General features: G+C 35.5%; 1 long non-coding RNA gene across 4 annotated transcripts in view; it reads right to left on the reverse strand.

Annotated features, from left to right (window-relative positions):
• LOC132367217 (uncharacterized) overlaps window positions 1-20,423 on the reverse strand; it is a 567,682-nt gene that overhangs the window by 381,513 nt on the left and 165,746 nt on the right. For all 4 annotated transcript variants that reach the window (XR_009503727.1, XR_009503728.1, XR_009503729.1 and 1 more), the window contains one exon: window positions 2,184-2,323. This is a non-coding gene — a long non-coding RNA (uncharacterized LOC132367217). The remainder of the gene's footprint in view (window positions 1-2,183; window positions 2,324-20,423) is intronic.

Genomic DNA, 20,423 nt, shown 5'->3' on the forward strand with positions numbered 1-20,423 from the left:
CATTTTTTTAAATTATTGATATCAAAAATTTTTAATTAATAAATATTTATTATCATTTAAGAGAAATATGTAATGTAAGAATATCTTACAGTTAAAATCTGGATCAAAACCTGAAATAACATCTATAATAAGATTGGAGAATGGAAGGCAGGAATAAAAGATGAGTTAAGGAGTGAAGTTCCTTGACTCCAGGAAGAAAAAGTCAAAAGATATTGTTTACTCTCTTCTCTAAAACTTAGACAAAACAAGTTAGAAAATGCTTTTTAGTTACAAAAGTAATGTAGAATTTAAAATAAATACATACTTCCCGAAACAATGGAGAAGCTAAGAAGAAAGAAACAATATACCATAAATAGAAAAGGACCCCCTAAAAGGTAAGAAAAAGTAGAAAAAGGAAAGTTAATGAAACAAGATGATAAAAAAATATATAAAATATATCTGTTTTAACAAGAATATGTAAATGAGTTACAATGCCCTATTCAAAAATCCTCAGATTGGGTCAAATAACAAAACCTAACTATTTGTTGCTTACCAAATACACCTTAATACAAATCAGCACAAAAATATAAAGAAAAGGTGAAGGAATATTACATAAATGCTAAAAAATCATAAAGCATCACTACAATAGTACTATCACATAACATTGAATACCAGGCAAGTGCAAAAGAAACCATTATTTTATATTGGTAAAGGGTTCAATTTACAATGAAAATATAATTGTCTTGAACCTTTATATGTCAAATAACACTGCATTAGCAAATGTAAAGCAAAAATTGTTAGAAATACAATGAGAAAGATGACAGAAATATAATTATATTCAGAAATGCTAATACATCTGTCTTTGACAGACAAAATAAATGAAAATATAGGATATAAAGGTGCTGATTAATCTATTTATTAAAACTGACAATATACGATTTTATAAAAGTGAACAATATTGCACAAACAGAAAATACACTTTCTTTTCCAAGACCTATAGTCTATTTACAATAATTTATCACATATTAGTATATAGATGAAATTTCAAAGTTCCAAAGCCTAAGCTTCACAAGCTGTATCTCTGAATATGATTTCATAAAATTTTAAATTAATAATGAAAGTTTAAAGAAAATCCCAGCCCCTTAGAAATTTAAAAATCACTCTACTAAACAATTGTTAAAGAGGAAATAGAAATCATAAATGTAGATAATTTTTAAATGAAGATGAGAAAACTATATATAAAAATTTATAAGAAATACCCAAACAGTTCTCAGTAAAAGGAGTCCACAGTCTTAAATATTTCAGTGTGTAACAAGATGGGGAAAAATGAACTAATCTGTGAATTAAAATCTAGAAAAAGAACAATAGTATAACAGTATAAAAAAACTTTTTATATTTTAAAAATAAAAGGAATGAATAAACATAAAAGAGCATAAAAAATGGTAAAATGATAAAAAAAAACCCTAAATACCCAGTACTCAGAATTGGTAAATAAACCCAAGAGCTGGTCTTTGAACACAGCAATAATGTAAACAAGCTTCAACATGTAACTTAGAAAGAAAGGGAGGATTCTGGGGAGATGAAGATGACAGTGGTAGGATCATTTTTGGATATAACCAAATCTCTACATAAAAACAGAGAAACTAGACAGCAAAACCAAAATCCATAGACAACATTTACAACAAAACTAGGTGACAGGTGACTTCATCATATGAAGTTAAAATTTGGTCTTCTGTTTTTTTCATGGTGGTAGGTTGAATAATGGTCCCTAAAGATATCCATGTCCTAATCTCTGGAACCTGTGAATGTTACCTTACATGGCTAAAGGGACTTTGTGATTAAGTTAAGGATATTAAAATAGGAAGATTATGAGGAAGGCAGAGAAAAAGACACAGAAAAAGAGGGCAGTGTGACAAGTGAAGCAAGATGCTATACTGCTGGCTCTGAAGGGGCCATGAGCCAAGGAATGCTGGCTGCCACTAGAAAGTAGGAAAAGGCAAGGAAATGGGTTCCCACCTAAAGCCTCGATTTCAGCCCAGTGTAGTTGATTTTCAGATTTATGACCTCTAGAACTGTAAGAAAATAAAAGTGCATTGTATTAAGCCACCAAGTTTGTGGTAACTTGTTACAGCAGCAGTAGGAAGCCAATACACTTATGAAATCATCTTTGATAATAAAGCAAGTCAGGAGCAATACAGGCGTACCTCAGAGATGATGTGGGTTTGGTTCCAGACCACCACAATAAAGTGAATGTAGCAGTAAATCAAATCACACAAATCTTCTGGTGCATGTAAAAGTTATGTTCACACTATACTGTAGTCCCAAGTGTACAACAGCATTGCATCTGAAAAAACAATGTACATACCTAATTTTAAAATACTTCATTGCTAAAAAATGCTAACCATCATCTGAGCTTTCAGTGAGTCATAGTAGTAACACCAAAGATAACTGATCACAGATACTATAATAAATATCATAATAATGAAAAAGTTTGAAATATCGTGCCCCCTCAAATTTCATATATTGAAACCTAATAGCTAATGTGTTGGTGTTAGGAGATGGGGCCTTTGAGAGGTAATTAGGCCCATGAGGGCAGAGCCTCCATGAATGGGATTAGTGCCTTTATAAAAGAGACCCGAGAGAGCTGCCTTGCCCCTTCTGCCATGTGAGGTTATAGTGAAAAGACAGCTGTCTATGAACAAGGAAGTGAATTCTCACCAGATACCAAATCTGCTGGCATTTTGATCTTGGACTTCCCAACTTCCAGAACTGTGAGAAATAAATTTCTGCTGTTTATAAGCTACCCAGTCTACGGTATTTTGTTATAGCAGCCTGAAAGAACTATGACAACCATAGTTGAAATATCATTTGAAATATTCAAATATCATTTCAACATTAATCAACATAAAGAAACTGTTAATGAAATATTTGCATTCTTTTTTTTCTAACTCTTTGAAATCCAGTGTGAAGTTTTCAATAACAGCACATCTCAGTTGGGACTAGCCACCCATCAAGTCCTCAACTGTCACCTGTGGCTAGAGGTTATACCATATTGGACAGCACAGTTCTAACCTGTAGCTTACTTGTATACTCTTGAAAACTCTAGAAGTCAAATGTATCAAGATTTTTAAACAAAAAGATGAACTAACTGGCTTCTTTAAAGCAGCATATTGAAAGTCTGGTTCACAGGAAAATGTGGGCCCTCTCACCAGGGCAAAAAACATCCCCTGCTAGGTGGTGGGCTTTCAGGCCATGCCACCAGATTGTCCGAATCTGGGAGACCATGCTGATGTGTGGAGCTGTGCAACTGCAGTAGTCCTGACTTCAGGGATGATAAGGCAGGCTGCCCGGAACAAAAAGCAACTCCTAATTAGCGTGCCTTGTCTTAAAACCTCCACACTACTCACTTCTCTAGGGTAAGAGATTGCAAGAGGCTGTCACAAAGCAACTCTTACCCAACTCTAATATAGTAAGCCATTATCAGCTAATAAGGCATTTGTTTAAATTTCCTCATCAGATCATGCATTCAGTTTTACAGAACAGAACATCATTGTATGACAATGTAGAGTTTGCAAGTATTTTTCTGTTGTTATCTTATTATATTTATCTAATATAATTATATATCATTGCACTGGGGAAAGGAAAAAGAAATCCGTAAGTTTTGATAGGAGCACCAGATCACTTTATATCACCTAATTCTAATTAAATGACAGAAACATAAACCATCATTAATATAAAACTTTTTCTCATATATTTATTGAGGTTTCCATATTAGAAGGAAGAAAATATTTCTTAGCTCATTAGCACGTGTTAACATAGTCATTAATAGATTCTTTTTTTTACAGCCTTGGTAACCAAAGAGAAGGTTAAAAATAGGTGAAATCTCATTTTAAGTAGTAATATTAAAGTTAAAATTCTCCTTCACAGAAAGTGGGCATTATTCACAGTCATTTTTGCTCTCATCAAGACTGTAGTTCTAAAGTATTTACTCTTGTGGAGCAGGTAAAAATGGAAATCTTTGCCTGCATGCTATATTAGTGAGCTAAAAACACCTGTTTTCTCTCTGTCACCATTTCTCCATCACCTATTATTGAAGTGCTTAGACATTTTGACAAGGGTGTTATTTCACTCTGAAACCTTACAAAAGGGAGGAACAATATTTCAAAAAATATGATGAAAATATCCAAGGCCATTAAGCTCCTCATTTCCTTTTTTTTTTTTAATGGTCAATTAACTTTTTTTTTTTTTGCACTGAATTTATTTCCTTTTGGTAGTTTTCTGTACACACAAAAAAATTTCAATGAGAAGAAATTCAAAGTCTCTCTCCTCCAAAATAAAATCTTTAAAAATCATATACTTCCCCCAGAGGCTTGATTTAAGTAAAACAGAATGGAATGTTCAAAATTCAGTGTAACAGTATCAATCATATAAGTCCTCTTTAATAAAAATTCTGTATGACAAATGTAGCATCTGCATTTTAGAAAGTCTAGCTGGTACAAGATAGTCACCATCTCTTTAAACAGTTATCACCACTTTCATAAATTGTCTCACTAATATCTGCACATTTCCTTTGGGGCTCAGTATATCTGGCTGCATTTGCACTACACAAACACACACAAATAATTCTTAATAGATGCCTTTTGAAAGGTCCTGTTGACTAAGGTCTAAGCAAGGAAATCCTGAGGGATTACCTAATGAGAGTAGCCCATGAGAACAGATAGACATGGAGGGTTTAGGACTAGCAATCTACAGGAAAACCATGCCAGAAATGGGAATGCTTTTTGTTAAATGGGAAGCAAAGCAGATAGGCCATGCACCCCCAAAGTTAAATTTGAGTGAGTTGCCAAAATGGTGTAAATAGAAAGACAAAGAAATGAGCAGGTATCAAAACAGAACAAAATGAGATAAGATCAAGAATCAGGTGAGTTAATAATAGCCAGTATGGGAACTAACCTGGTGAGCATTGTGTCCTTCAGGTATGACCTATCACTGGGTCGGATAAGAGCATGTTTTTAGAGCAGCATTTTCCAAACTTTAATGTGTGTAGATTTCCGTGGGAAACTTGTTAAAATGATCTGAGGCCAGGTAGAGATTCTGTATTTCCAACAAACTCCCAAGTGATGTTGATGCTGCTGGTCTAATGGCCGAATTCTGAGTAGCGAGTAGCAAGGACAGAATCTTGTCATATGTCAATAATGACTGCAGTAGTAACATTTTCCACCTTTGTTTTACATAATCCTATTTTTTAGAAGCGATTTCTTCTAAACAAAACTTTTTAATCAATGCTCTTTAGGAATCATACTTGGGTAAAGAATGGGACAAGACTGGATTTGGACAAGGGCCAGGATCTGCCAGGCAAGAAATACTCTGTGTCCTCAAGGAAATCAGGATCTATAGAAAAAGTAGAAGGACCTCTTTAAACTCGTTATTTAGAGAGTGATCTAGGGTGCATGTAGCGACATAAAAATGGCCAAAGCCTGCATGAACCTTGAAAACAACATAAAGAGATTCAGCTCTTTAAAGTGACTTGGCTCTGAGTTTCTGCTTAACAGCAACTCCAAGAAGAAAGTAAAACAAGAACAAAAAAATTCCAGGGGCTATCCTCAGAACAAACCTGTGTAGTAGGTAACTCCATTTTACAGATGAGGGACAGGGTTCAGAGAGATTAAGTGATCTGCCACAGGTCATTCTCCTAGTAAGAAATAAACTAGCATCCCAAACCAAGGTTGGTTAGAATATTTCATAATAAAAAGATTTTTAAAAATTAGAAGACTAATTCTAAAGCCAAAATACAATTAAAAATGATCATTATCATATCTTCCCAAGCTACTTCATAAGGTGTTTATGAAGCTCCAATGAAATGATTCAACATTTGAAAGGGCTTGGAAAATATCTGTAGCAAAACAAGAAAGAAAAACAGAAAGACAGAAAGAAGCTGGCAAACAAAGGTACTTTGTAAACTATAGAGGATGAGTTCAGTTGTTGATGTGATTTATCATTATTAGGTCCCAAGATTGTGGAGCCAAGTCAAGGCTGCAAACATAAATCAATGCTTCGTCCAGCTTCAGGAGATAAAAGAACCTCTTTGAACTCTAAACTTCAACTTCTCTTGGCCTTGGTATCACCCTGTGGTAATTTATATAAATGAAGCCTAATTGCGAGGAAGATTATTTCTCTTTCCCCAAGGAAATACCAATGGCATTCTACACCCCACACCATTCTCTCCCTCTCTCTCTCTCTCTCTCTCTCTCTCACACACACACACACACACACACACACACACACACACTAAGATATAAGACTTAACTTCTTCTTATGAAAGCAACAAAAACTGAGATCCAGAGAATAGTGATAAGCCCAAGGTCAATAGAAGACAACAGAAGAATCAACATTTTAACCAACCATTTGACTCCATACTGCCTCTTCTCTGAAGAGGAACTGGGAGCAGGATGGACTACACCTTCCTTCATGGAAATTCATTGTTTTTCATTCATTCATAATTCAACACGTTTGTCAGAGCTAGACACTGTGTGAGCGCATAGTGCACTGTAAGACATAGTCTACCCTCATAAGTGTTTCTTTGTGCCGGGCACTGCCCTAGCCACTTTGGGAATACAACTATAAGTCAGACTCAGTTCCTACCCTCAAGGAGCTACCACCTAATGGGGAAGGCAAACATGTAAACAACTAAATTTAAATTTACATAGAGATGTGGGATCCTGAAGAATGGATAAAATTTTGATAGGAAAGAACAAGAGCAAAGGGACAAATTGCAGATGGTTTTTGCATGCCCTTTTAGTGAGTTTAGAATTGATCTTGTAAGCAACGGAGAACTACTAAAAGTTATTGAGCATGGGAATGCAACAATGAATGTAGACTTTAGGAATGCTGCATTGAAGAGAGGGGAGGAGAGATAGCAGGGAGGGAAACCCATCAGGAAGGAGGTAAATATAGTGTCCAGATTTAGGGTCTCAGCATATAAGGCCTCACTGCTACAGAAAGTGGTAAAGAAGTAGGACCTGGATCTGGAAATCTTTCATTGGGAGGTACATGGTTGGGAGGAGGACTCAAAGAAGACCAGGATTTGTGTTTGTTTTTGGGGAAAGTAGCAATTCTACCAACAAGATAGATTTGAGGAAAAAGACAATGGGTTTGATGAAACATATGACTCTGGTGGAGACTCCTGGAAATACTATAACTGGCTTGCTGTTCTAGTGTCATGAATAATTGTCATCATTCATCTCATTCAGCATTTAAGAGAGCACACATGCAGCTATCTCCTCAAAATAGAATCAAGCTTCCCATTCATTCTTGGGAGCCCTCTATGACTATTTGGGCCATGATTTTTGGTTTGTGGAAATCTCTGCTCTGAATTGGACTGATTTCCTAGAAACAACACTAAAACCAGAAGCTAGTTCTAATTTCCTCACCCTAGCTTCATCTGTCCACATCCAAAGCTCCAAAGCCTACCTTAAAAACTTTAACAAAGGCAATTCCAAGCCTCTCTAGTAAAGGATCCTGGGCCTTGGTTGATGGGCTTCCACAGCTTGAATTTTGCATCAGAATCCTCCCAGCATGGTTTAAGCTCATTCCCTCTTCACAAGACTTCAATGAAGACAGCTGATCCTGATCCACCCCTTAATGACTAATCAAACCTAACATTATTTTTGAGGGAAGGTCTGACCTGCTCCTTGTATTCATCTCTTCCTCAGCATTCAACATATCTGAGCAATTCCTATGTATCAGGGTCTGTGCCAGAGACCAGGACTGATACAGAGAATCACACATGATTCCTGTTTGAGTACCTTAGTTTCTAATATGAAAATAATGCAGTAAAATAACTACAAGAACAGGGAGAAAACAGAGACAGATGAGAAAATTGTTAAGTGCTAAAAATTTTAAAAAGAAAGAGATTACTTTCATATGAGGGACAAGGAGGCTCATGAGAGGCTTTGTGGATAAAGTAGCACTTAGCTGGGCATGGAAATAAAAGCCTGTAGACGTGTGGACTTGGAGAGGAGCAAAAATGGTCAATCCTTTGAGCCAAAAGACAAGACTCAAGACTAGTTTGGCTGAGGGAGTTTGAGGGCAAGGTGAAGCCAATGAAAGGTGATATATTTAGAGGATCTGCCCTACAGGGAGGAAGTAGTTTGTATTGATACTCGGTGTAGGTTCTGTGCTAACCCATGAGCCTTTTTCCATCTATGGTCAGTCAAATGAACCTGGATTCAGAAGAAAAATACATAAAGATGTTAATTTAGCCTCAGAAGGGGAAGTTTCCACCAAAAAGGTGGGGGGTCGCTGGAAACGGTGAGGGAGGACAAGGGTAGGAGGTTTGCTCTTACCTCAAGAGTGGTACCATGGCAGGGGCCCTAAGGTTTTACTTACATAGCTACACCAAGAGAGTGTTTGGATGAAATATCATGTTTTAGAATGAAGTCTTTCTTAAATGTTAGACTATGTAGCAACACATAGGAAGAATGTCAGTGCACTCGATCAAATAGGGAAACAAGCAAATCTCCTTAAATAGTGAATGTCAGGAAATGGTCATTATCCCTCACTCTTGCCAGGCTGAGTAATGTGCCTGTAAGTTTTACCCAATAACATCCTCAATGAGAAAAAACACAGAACAATAAAATTAGTGAAAGGTCTGGCAACCAAATTAAAGACTCACAGGGGAAAAAAGTCCCCAAAATAGATGTGTTGGAAAACCCACTTTGCTAATCATGCCAAGAACTAAGTCCCACTTGAACTACTGGGGCTTATGTGTGAATCCTCTTTAATGCCATCTTCAAGAGAGTGCACCTAGCAAATACAAGTTTCCCAGGGAGAATCACAGTTGTGCAATGGCATTTTTGTTTGTTTAATAAAATGCCTTTTGTATCTCCTTTATTTGCAGAAGGGGTTTCTTTTTGTTGAGATACTAGATCCTTTCTCAACCTCATGCAACACTGTAGGCACAAAGGGGGAAAGAAAATATCTATCTGGGGACAAAATTAAGAACAGAAAGCTAGTATCTTGAATAGGTAAGATTGATGGTGAATATTTTAAAACACAGCATAGCTTATTAAGAAATATGGATCAAGGATTCTTTTAAAAGTAAATCACTTTCAGAAAACTAAACATGGTTGCTATAAAAACAGAGCTGCATTTTCATTCAGCAAATAGACCATTTCTGACAAAGTGATCCTATCTGTAAAATACTGGTGATCCCCACTGGAATCAACACAGCTAAATAGGGGTGGTCCAAGTTATTCCTCCCCAGTAGCAGCAAGGCAAGTTGAGCCAGTAGGACTTTTCTTTGCCCTATTTCCCGCTAATTCAACTTCTCTAATGAAGAAAGATAGTCAAGGCAACAAGTATCTTATGTGGAGGAAGGCACTGAACAAGGGTATACAAGATCATACAAGCTTGTAAACATTGGCATCTGCCTTTCTGTAAGGAAATGGAGACAGAAAATAAAGCCTTTTAATCACATGTACTGGCTAAAATGAAAAAGAGAAGAGAAACAGAATAAAGGTAATCAGCTCCCACAAAGGATCACTACATATATTTTTGTTTGAAAGTACTAGAAAAGTGTGATCATCAGCAACTAGTATGAGTTCCATAAAAGTTCTGAAGCCATGTTTAAAATGCTAGCACATGCATATCTATCACACACACTCACTCACACACACACACACACATGGCAATTTGGCACTTTGAATGCCTATGATATGTTCATCCTACCCTTCTCCCTAGTAATTGGGCCTATGTAATCAGCAAAACCATAGCTATCAATTCAAAAATATAACTGGGTGAAGAAGGAGTCTCAAAAAAATTAAAAGGATGTCTTGATTCCTTAAAACTTTTATTCATAGATAACTACCTCTTACTTTCTGCACACACTTGTGACTCCAATGAATTGTACTAGCAGTGGTGAGTGGCCACTTTCTCTGCTCTCTGAGGCCACCTTGCAGCTGCCTTTACTTCCCTCTGTTCGTTTTGAACAATTAGAAGAGCCATTGTATTTCAAGCTACTCAGAATGAAAACCCTCCAGCTCTGCAGAAACTATAAAACCAAGTCACATAAAGAAATTTGCTGGCTTGCCTGGCTCTAGGAAGTAGAGATCTACTAACCACTTCATCAGCAAAGCATAGTGCCATCCCTGCTGTCCTTTCCTTAACTGCACGCTGAATGCCAGTCTCACTTTTGTGGTACTATGGGAAAGAAAGATGAAATCATCAAGAGTTCCTGAGCATCCACTGAGACATTGCTGAGACCTTATCTTTACCTTACGCGGCATTTTCTCACCTCTGTAGCAAGTATCCTTTTGATTAAAAGTACTACATCTTCCTTGGTTTACATAATTACTTTGGAATTTTTTTTGATATTGCAAACCCCAAAAGAGCAAAAGTCAGGCTAGGTGGTCTCAGGGGAGGACAAATTTGTCAAACGCTATGGCTAGGATTTACTCCCTTAGCAGCCAGGAAAGAGTTAGAAGATGGCAACTGTACTTTGAGCAGAGTCCCCTCTGTGGAACACAGCTAGCATATAAGTTCACCAAGAACAAGACACAGACAATCTCACCTACTTTTTTGATACAGAAGAAGACCACAGATATAAAATATTATATCTCAACCAGTATTATATCTGACCAAGTGTCTCATAATATACTTATATATCGGAAGAAGAAATACAGATTGAATGATCATATAGTTGCCCAATGAGTCTTGTTTAGTGTACTAAGGTCAACCAGAAGAGATAGCTCCATTGGTGTAAAAGATTGTTTAACTAGCTTCAACTCCTAACAGTTCTCTCAGACCCTAAAAATGTGGTACCAACCTGGAGGGATGTTTATAGAATCACTATGTATTGTCTTTCAAGGTTAGTATATTAGTTACACATTTTCTGTGCATGTGTATGGAAATATTTGAGTACCTGACCTGTCATTTTCCCCTGAGAATTTCTGCACTGTCTCCCACTGGCTTCTTCTAGGTCCCACCTACTAGAATCTGTGTTGCTCTTACATTTAGCATTTTTATTCTCCTCTACAATATTTAGTTAAAAAAATCCCTCTTGGTAGGTAAGTCTCCCACAAAAAAGACACTATGTCTTCCATGTCTTTATAAGAGGTACTTTGTAATATTAGTTTGAACCACTTTTGAAAATCAAAAGAAATGGTCAAATATCAGCAATTTCGTATAGTTCTACATAGGAAACCAAATCCAAATGTCTTCTGCTGAAAATTCATTGGAATTCATCACAATCTGTGGGAGGGGGCACTGTAATTTATGGACATCTGTGAAGATGATAAAGGCAAGCATTTGAAGAAGTAGATATTACCACTAATGTCAGCTCAGAAAAAACATTAATTGGACAAATTTCAATGAGCTTCAAGCACATTTTTCTCCTTCTCTTTACAACTCTATTCCTGAAGATGAAAATTTTCTCTTTCTGCTTGATACCATGAAGGTCACTACTTCCAGCAAACTTAAGAATTTACCATGCTGTACTCTAATGTTGATGATTTTCACTGTTCTCAATTTTTAAGGCTTCCTATAAACAAGGGAAAACAAAGAAATACCCTCTTCCTTAGAATTCAACAGCTAGAAATTCCATTTAGAGCAAAATTGAAAACATATAAAAGGGAATTTAATCATTCCATTTTAAATTCTTAATAGAAACATTTTACACAAAATATATCAAGTAAAATTATAAATGAAATTATGCATAAAATATTTTATATTTGTAAACAAAAGTAACTTTGTAATCTGGAAAGAGTGTTTATCTAGTCCATTTTCTAAAATATAACTGCTTTTTTTCAAAGTAAAGTATTTTTGTAATTAAAAAATATATATTTATCTTATGTATAGATTCAAGGTGCTACAAATATTCCATCTCACAAACCTGAATTATAGCTCATAATAATCCTTCAATGAGTTCCCAAAAGATGGACCTGAATTATTATAGAATGTGCCTTGCCATTAAGTATTTCAAATATAATTTTCCCTCAAATTTTTAATAAAGAAAAAATTATGACCAGATGGAATAAAATGTAAATGTCTAAAATGCTAACCTATTTATAATATATGACCAACTAAAAAAAATGGGAAAGGGGAACTGAGAATATGTTGCCCAAAAGAAAAATGACTAAAGGGAGATTTTGATAATTTTTACTAAATTTCTGAATTTGATAATTTTTGTTGTTTCTTAACATCGAAAAAAATATGAAAACATAATTTAATGAATCTGTAGAACACTTAGGAATGAAGAGATGGGAGGAAGGTGAATGGATATCTATTTTATTCTTTTATATCTAAGAATCCATGACTTAAGCAGAACAGTTCATCATGAAACAAAAAATGAATGTGAAAATAGTTGAAATTACTAGTGTTAAGCTACAATGATATATATTTTAGGCAGGTGTTATTTCATCTTGCCTAGTTCTGTAAAATTCTCTCATAAAAGTCCCTGACTCTCACCAAAACAGTCAGGACATGATGGAAGAACTCTTTTTTTGAGTTTGTGACTCATATAGTTAAAACTTCACTTGAAGTATCAGAGTTTCAGTTTAAGTTCCTTTTATTTTCTCCTCTGTGGATGTAGAAAGTTAGAAGTTATCCAGACATTTCAGGTAGAAGAAATAGATGTGGAATAAAATAATCAGCATTAGCTATGGGTAGAAATAGAAATTACCATGTAAATTATTTATCTGCCTGGTTGACTCCACACTTAACTAAACAAGCCAATTCTAGGCAAGACACAATGCTACATGATTCTGAGAATTTACAAAAACAGGCATTTCTCTATTTGTCTATTTTATTTTCGCCTCATTTCACAATGTAAACACAGAGAAATGCTTACAATAGAATTGAAAAATATAAATTAAAAATAAAACAACAGGACAAAATAAAATACAAATAAGAGCTATAGGCCAGGAAAAAACAAGCTCAGATAGGCAATCACGATGCCCTCCCACACTGTGGACTATAAAGTTCACTCTAATCTTCTGGAATGCCACGCAACAGGGAAGCATTATTTTTATTATTCATGATGCTAAAATGTAGCTATCTTTTTTTATCACTTACCTCTAAAATAAATATCTCTAAATGCGGTTGAGGAATGTGATGTAATGCCCTAAACCATGGTGCTAGCTACTTTCCAGTTCTTCCTCCACCCCAAATTCACTCTCTGCCTTTCTCTCTGTTCTGTACTGCAGGACACTGTCCCTCCCAGGCTCCTTGCTGGTTGGCTTCAGGTTGGGTTTGGCTGGAGACTGGAGGTCAGGAGAAGAGAGAGGTTAGAGATTCCTTCCCTGCTCTCCTCTCTGCTTTGGCCATGTTTCTGTTAGAGGCTGCATTCCTTCAGGACCACAGCTATGTTGGGCGGCACTTCTCACAACTCCAATAACCCTTCAGTGCAAAATGGTAACAGCTTCCCACTTTGCTAACCTCTGGCCACCTCAACATTTTTTGTTAGTTCTCTTAACTCTACTCACACTTGTTGTCCTTGAAGACTTCCTTTGAAAGAATGGTGTGGCTTTCCTACCAGGACCCTGATTGATACAGATGAATTCCTACAGCAATGCCTTATTTCAAAAGCTTACTTCTCAAAAGAAAAGTCAGAGCATAACAATAGCCCTCAGCCACATCCCAATAAAAACACCTCTGTAAGAGGTGAGAAATATTGTTCAAGTATACAGAAACAGTCTAGAACAGTGCTATCCAATAGAACTTTCTGAAATGATGAAAATGTTTCATATATGTGTTGCCCAATATAGTAGCCATTAACTATATGTAGCTGTTGAGCTCCTGAAATGTGGGTAATGAGACTAAGAAACTGAATTTTTTTATTTTATTTCAGTTAAATTAATTTATACTTAAATAGCTACATGTGACTAGTGGCTACACTACTATACAGCACAAGTCTACATTAATCCAAGGACAAAACCTAGAGACTATCCGAATTTATGGTACAAAAATAAGTATAGTCCCTGCTGATAAAAGCCTATAGTCATAGAGTGTTAAGAGAAGGCCAGTGATTACTATAATATAAGGAAAATTGTGGGAAGTACAATAAAAAGGACACAAAGTCAAAAAGAGGAAAAATTCATACCAAATCACAGGTATTAAGGAAATCTTCACAGAGGATTTTGAATTTAAGATGAGCCTGGACAATTGAATAGATTTTGTATTAGTTTTCTATTTCTGCTAACAAACTATCACATGCTTAGTGGCTTAAAAGCAACACAAATTTATTATCTTACAGTTTTGTAGGTTAGAAGACCAACATGGCTCTCCCTGGGCTAAAATCAAGGTGTGAGCAGGACTCCATTCCTTTCTGGAGGCTGTAGGGGAAAATCCACTTCCTTGTCTTTCCAGCTTTTAGAGACCACCCTCATGGCCCTCTTCATCCATCTGCAAAGCCAGCAATATAGTATCTCTTTTTATATTCCTTTGACCACAACTAGAAAAGGTTCTCTGTGATTACATCAGCTTACCCGGCTTATCTAGGATTAATCTCTCCATCTCAAGATCTTTCACTTAATCACATCTGCAAAGTCCCTTTTGCCATGTAAGGTAACATAGTAACAGGTTCCAGAGATTAGGATGTGGACGTTGCTGGGGGCCCGTCTTCTGCCCACCAAAGATTGCCCACAGCAAGAGGTTGCAGATGAAAAGAAAAGGGTTCCAGGAGGAGGGACAGGCCAGGAGCAAGACAGACCAATAGGGATTGACAGGACGATCACTACAATCTGTTAACCAGCTCACCCAGTTAGCCTGTGTTCTCTATTTCGTCTCTAAGACATATTGTAACATAGGCTGACTACTCGGGGCTGATAGGCTACTCTAGGACACCTGCCTACATGTACTTCCACCAGATGAACTGTATGTGTACGAAGAGCCAGCTGGGTTTTTTTTGCCAAACCTATTTAGGCCAGTTGCATTCGTCATTGTAATACATAATTTAATTAAATACTACATAAACCAATATGAATATGAAAAGAGAGTTGTTGTTTCCATGCAAATTAAATTGAATGCTTTGGAAAGACTCTTATTAAGGAACTAAAAACTTCTGCTAACAATTTTGGTGCTCAACGCTTTGGGAATCACATTCCTCTTACTGGGTATCTGATTTTAAATAGGGAATCTTTGTCACATTCTTCTTTCTCCACCTTGGGACATGATCTGGAGTCCTTGATTTCTGCCTTATAATGTTTAAGGCTCAGATTACTGGCTCTTTAGAGATTTGCCTTCACTCTCACTATCCATCATTCCCAAACCCAAGTTTCCTCCTCTTGGTTACAGTTTGCTTCCTCTGGAGAACCAGAGACTTCCAGGAGTATGGAGATTAAGAATAGGGAGCTGGATTTGGTAATTAGGGGATTACTGACCTTCAAGAGAATGACCTTATCAGCTGTTTCAGTGGACAACTGAGTAGCTGTCAGGATTGCCACATCAATGATCTCACGGGCATAAAGACCAGAAGAAGAACACAATGGCGCCTATTCCAATGGTACAACAACGATGACAAAAGCACTTGCACATCGCTGACAGTCTTTGTCTGCTGGTGTAGCCAAGACTTCGAGAGTGGAGGGCCTCCTCTCTGTCATTTATTATTGTGAAGTAGAGTATTACCAAGTGTACACTTTAAAAAAGCACCCAGCTAGACAGTTAGGGATAGCAATAAGTTTAAAAAGAAAAGAAATAACTTTGCAGCCCTAGGACTGAATTCAGAAGTGAGAAAGACACCTCCGCAAATCACTTTACCCTCATGCAAACAAAGCTGAGTACGCCCTGATTTATTTGCCTGTCCAGGGAACTGGCCAGATTTTTTCTAAAACTCTGGAGGGCAGTCTTTGTGCTCATGTTGCCTATGGACATGGCCTGGGAGACGAGCTTCTGACTCTGCTTTAGAGGCAGTTCTAATTCTCTTGGGCTGCTGGGGAACGGCAACAGAAAATGTTTTAGTACATATGAGCACATGCATATCTGAGTATGTGTACATATGCATCTATCTTATGTGTGTGCATGTGTTTATGCATGTGGACACATTAGCTGATGTAATGCAATAGATACCTAAAAACATTACATACAAAAAAAAATCAAAATGGACTATTCCCTACCAAAATAATGCCAATAGAGTCAGGTAGATACATGTGTTTCGTTTTTGTTTTTTAAGTCCTGATATTGAACTGCATAATCTTTTACATTTTCATCCTAAGGTATTTCATAACATCTTGTAAAAAAATTGTTTCCTTCTGTTATTCAGTCTTACAAAGTTCTCACTGACTTTGCTACTATAGTCTGGAACAATTTAAACCTTTAGCATTCCAGTTCTCAGAGATCTCCCTATTGACCACACTGAAGGATGTATGGCATGGTACAAAGGGTCCTAAACAGTGAGCCCAAGGATGTGGGTTTAAGCCAGAACTCCAACCATTATGAATTTAGGCAGGACCTTTCATACCCCTGAGTCTATTTTCTCATCTGTAAAATGGGGCTAATAAACCCTTGACCAATCTTTCACACAGGAGTTTAAAAAGAGCAACTGGGAATGGGCTTTGTAAACTTTGAAGTGCTAAGTAGAGGAATGAATAGGTATTATTACAACTACAATTGTTAAAGTAGGTCTCATGCCTGAGAAGCAGCTCCACTGATGAGTTCTCTGGTACGGTGAGACAGGAAGGAAATTATAGGATTCCAACACACACCTGTCCTGTGACTTCATTCATGGAATTCAGGGTGGAAATTTAAAATATTTCCCTAGATTTCCATTAGAATTACATTGGCTTCAAAGGAGGTAAAAGTCAAGATGTAACAAAAAATTTTATTCTAAATTGTTCTGAAGTGTGGGTTTTCAATCATCATGATTCCTTAAATTAGAACAGATCTGCAAAAATAGATACAGGCAAACATTTTTTCCTAAAATTTTTTCATGGAAGAGTATGCAGCCTGCTATGTAATGTCACACATTAAAATAACATTGGCATAGAATGAGAGTAAAACCCTTTCTCTGGAAATAAGCATATGTTATTAAAATTATATACCATTTGTAGCCAACTACTAGAAAAGAATCCACATTGCAGTGTTTAAGTTTAGGATCAACTTGGAGCACTGTGACATTGTGCAATAAGCATAGGACTAGGAGGCAAGAGATTTGAGTTCTACATCCAGATATTCTACTAATTAACCTACTGACTTGAGTAAAGCATTGGCTTCCATACGCCTTAATTCTCTCATGTGTAAAATACATTAACACCGCATGCCTACTTGCCGTTTCATAGGGTTCTTACGGGGATCAAATGAAAGTATCTATGAAAATGTCTCTGTAAAACTATGAAATGGTGTACAGAAATAAAGAATTAAGAAAATGAGGTTTATACAAAAGTTCCTACAGCATAATATAGCCATTTACCACAGTTTATTGTATGTGTAACCCATAGAGATACATTGGTAATTCTGTTTTTCACACATTAACTTTAATAACAAGGTTATGAAAAAAATAATAACAAGGTTATGATAACCTTGACCTTAATAAATCAGCTAAAGGAGAGCTTAATAGGCTCTTCATCCACCATTGCTCTCTACAGTTTTTGAAGAGAGCTTACCATCCCCAAGTCATACAATCTTTAGGTGCTTTGGCAAAGTTGTATATAGAACAAGCCACAAAAATTGCTATTATGAAGTTAATAGCAAGAATGTGAACACCATTGAATATTTTAAAAATCCCATTAATGCAATGTATTTATAGAACAATAATTAAGAATACAATAGCAGACAATATAGAAAATGATGCCCTTGAAAAGTCAATGTGTCTACTGAATGCAGCAAAAGTAACTTGCAGAGAAAAAAGTCATGATGTTAATCATCTTTCTTTAAAAGTTAAAGAAAATCAGCTGAATATTTTAAAGGATAAAAGGCAACTCAAACCAAAAGAAAGGAAAGAAAAGAGAAAAATAAAATTAAATAGCCAAGTTGGAAAATTGAACAGAAATGTAATTGAAAAATAAAACCATGATCCTACTTGCTAAAAACAGATAGACCAACAGCAAGAAGTAAATCAAGAGTAAACTGCAAATAAATTAAATAGAAGTGAGAAAGAATATAAAATCAAAATACAAAATAGAGTGAATACACAGTTGTATGAAAATGAATTCTATGTAATGAATAATTTATTTTTACAAAATATGATAAACAAAAACTGAAAAACAAATTGGAGATAATATCAAAGAAAGCAGAGGGATTATATGAGTTCATAGATAAATTATATAAAATGATCAGGGAATAATATCAATTATTATAAACCACTTCTGAGCATAGCAAAAATGGTAAAACTATAAGTAAACTATGATCTTGGCTATAAAACCTGATAAAGATAGCAAAAAAAAAAAAAACCGCTATAAGCCAATTTCATTTATTAATATACATGTAAAAATGTTAAACAAAATATTAACAGAGAGAATTCAGCTATTTACTAAAAAATAATACACTATGAACAAGTGGGATTTGTCACAGAAATTTAAGGAATATTCAGCATCAGAAAAATTACCAAAACAATATATCACATTAATAGTATAAACCAAAAAAAAGTACTTAAAATATATAAACAGTTCATGCAGCTCAATATTAAAAAAACAAACAACCCAATCCAAAAATGGGCAGAAGACCTAAATAGACATTTCTCCAAAGAAGACATACAGATGGCCAAGAAGCACATGAAAAGCTGCTCAACATCACTAATTATTAGAGAAATGCAAATCAAAAGTACAATGAGGTATCACCTCACACCAGTTAGAATGGGCATCATCAGAAAATCTACAAACAACAAATGTTGGAGAGGGTGTGGAGAAAAGGGAACCCTCTTGCACTGTTGGTGGGAATGTAAATTGATACAGCCACTATGGAGAACAGTATGGAGGTTCCTTAAAAAACTAAAAATAGAATTACCATATGACCCAGCAACCCCACTACTGGGCATATACCCAGAGAAAACCATAATTCAAAAAGACACATGCACCCCAATGTTCATTGCAGCACTATTTACAATAGCCAGGTCAGGGAAGCAACCTAAATGCCCATTGACAGACGAATGGATAAAGAAGATGTGGTACATATATAAAATGGAATATTACTCAGCCATAAAAAGGAACGAAATTGAGTCATTTGTTGAGACATGGATGGACCTAGAGACTGTCATACAGAGTGAAGTAAGTAAGAAAGAGAAAAATAAATATCGTATATTAACGCATATATGTGGAACCTAGAAAAATGATACAGATGAACCAGTTTGTAGGGCAGAAATAGAGACACAGATGTAGAGAACAAATGTATGGACACCAAGGGGGGAAAGTGGCAGGGGGTGGTGGTGGTGGTATGAATTGGGAGATTGGGATTGACATATATACACTGATATGTATAAAATAGATAACTAATAAGAACTTGCTGTATAAAAATAAAATAAAATAAAATTCAAAAAAAAATTAAATTAAATTAAAAAACAAAGCAAAACAAAAAAAACCCATACTTAAACATATGCTTAAAGGGTTTTCAAAAAAAAATCAGAATTTATTTACTTAAACAGAAAATACAGGAATAGAAAGATATTTCATTATAACCTCACAAAAATGTTATTAAATCCTTACTATGTGAAAAGATATTGAAAGGAGGATCTACTTAAACCCATGAACTAGCTTTCTACATAAAGGAGGAAAACATTAAATATGTTCTCATTAACAACAGAAACAAAGTGCAAATGCCCATTGTCATTGTTTACTAATTAATACTGCATTTCAGATTCTTACAAATGCAATGACACTTACGGAAATAATTTTAGATTAGAGAGAAAAAAAGAAAATGTTAATTTCAGAAGTATCATTGTATACCAATATTTTAAAATCAGCTATAAAATTATCAGAGTTATTAAAAGAGTTTAGCAAAATAGTCAGTGATAACATAAATATATAAATCCATAGTATTGCTCTATACCATTTCCATATCATTAAAAGCAGTCAGAAATTAAAATTAAAAACAATTTATTCATTCCAATAATGAAAATGTAAAATAGAGATGTTTTAAAGGAATGCAAAATTTATGCTAAATTGTGAATAGAAAAATAAATATCATAAATATCACAGAAATGAAAATCCTTCATAGGTTAATCTGTAAATTAGAACAACTTGAAAGTGAACTTCAACTATTCCTAATATAACTTGAAAAATATTTTTAAATTCATTTGCAATGGAATTCCTTTTTAAAATGGAATCAAATTAGCAATCCTTGATGCAGTTACTTCTAGCAGCCCAGTTTAATTACCAAAAAAGAGGATAAGTCCAAAATTAAAAACAACTCTGAAAACTGAGACATGCAGACAAGCTGGATGCCAGAATCTGGGAGGAATTTTCATTATCTATAAGACCTATGGAGCTGGATTGAGAAAAAACAACTGGTGACTTCCTTTT

The sequence above is a fragment of the Balaenoptera ricei genome, chromosome 6 (genome assembly GCF_028023285.1).
Source record: "Balaenoptera ricei isolate mBalRic1 chromosome 6, mBalRic1.hap2, whole genome shotgun sequence".
Taxonomy (NCBI): Eukaryota; Metazoa; Chordata; class Mammalia; order Artiodactyla; family Balaenopteridae; genus Balaenoptera; species Balaenoptera ricei.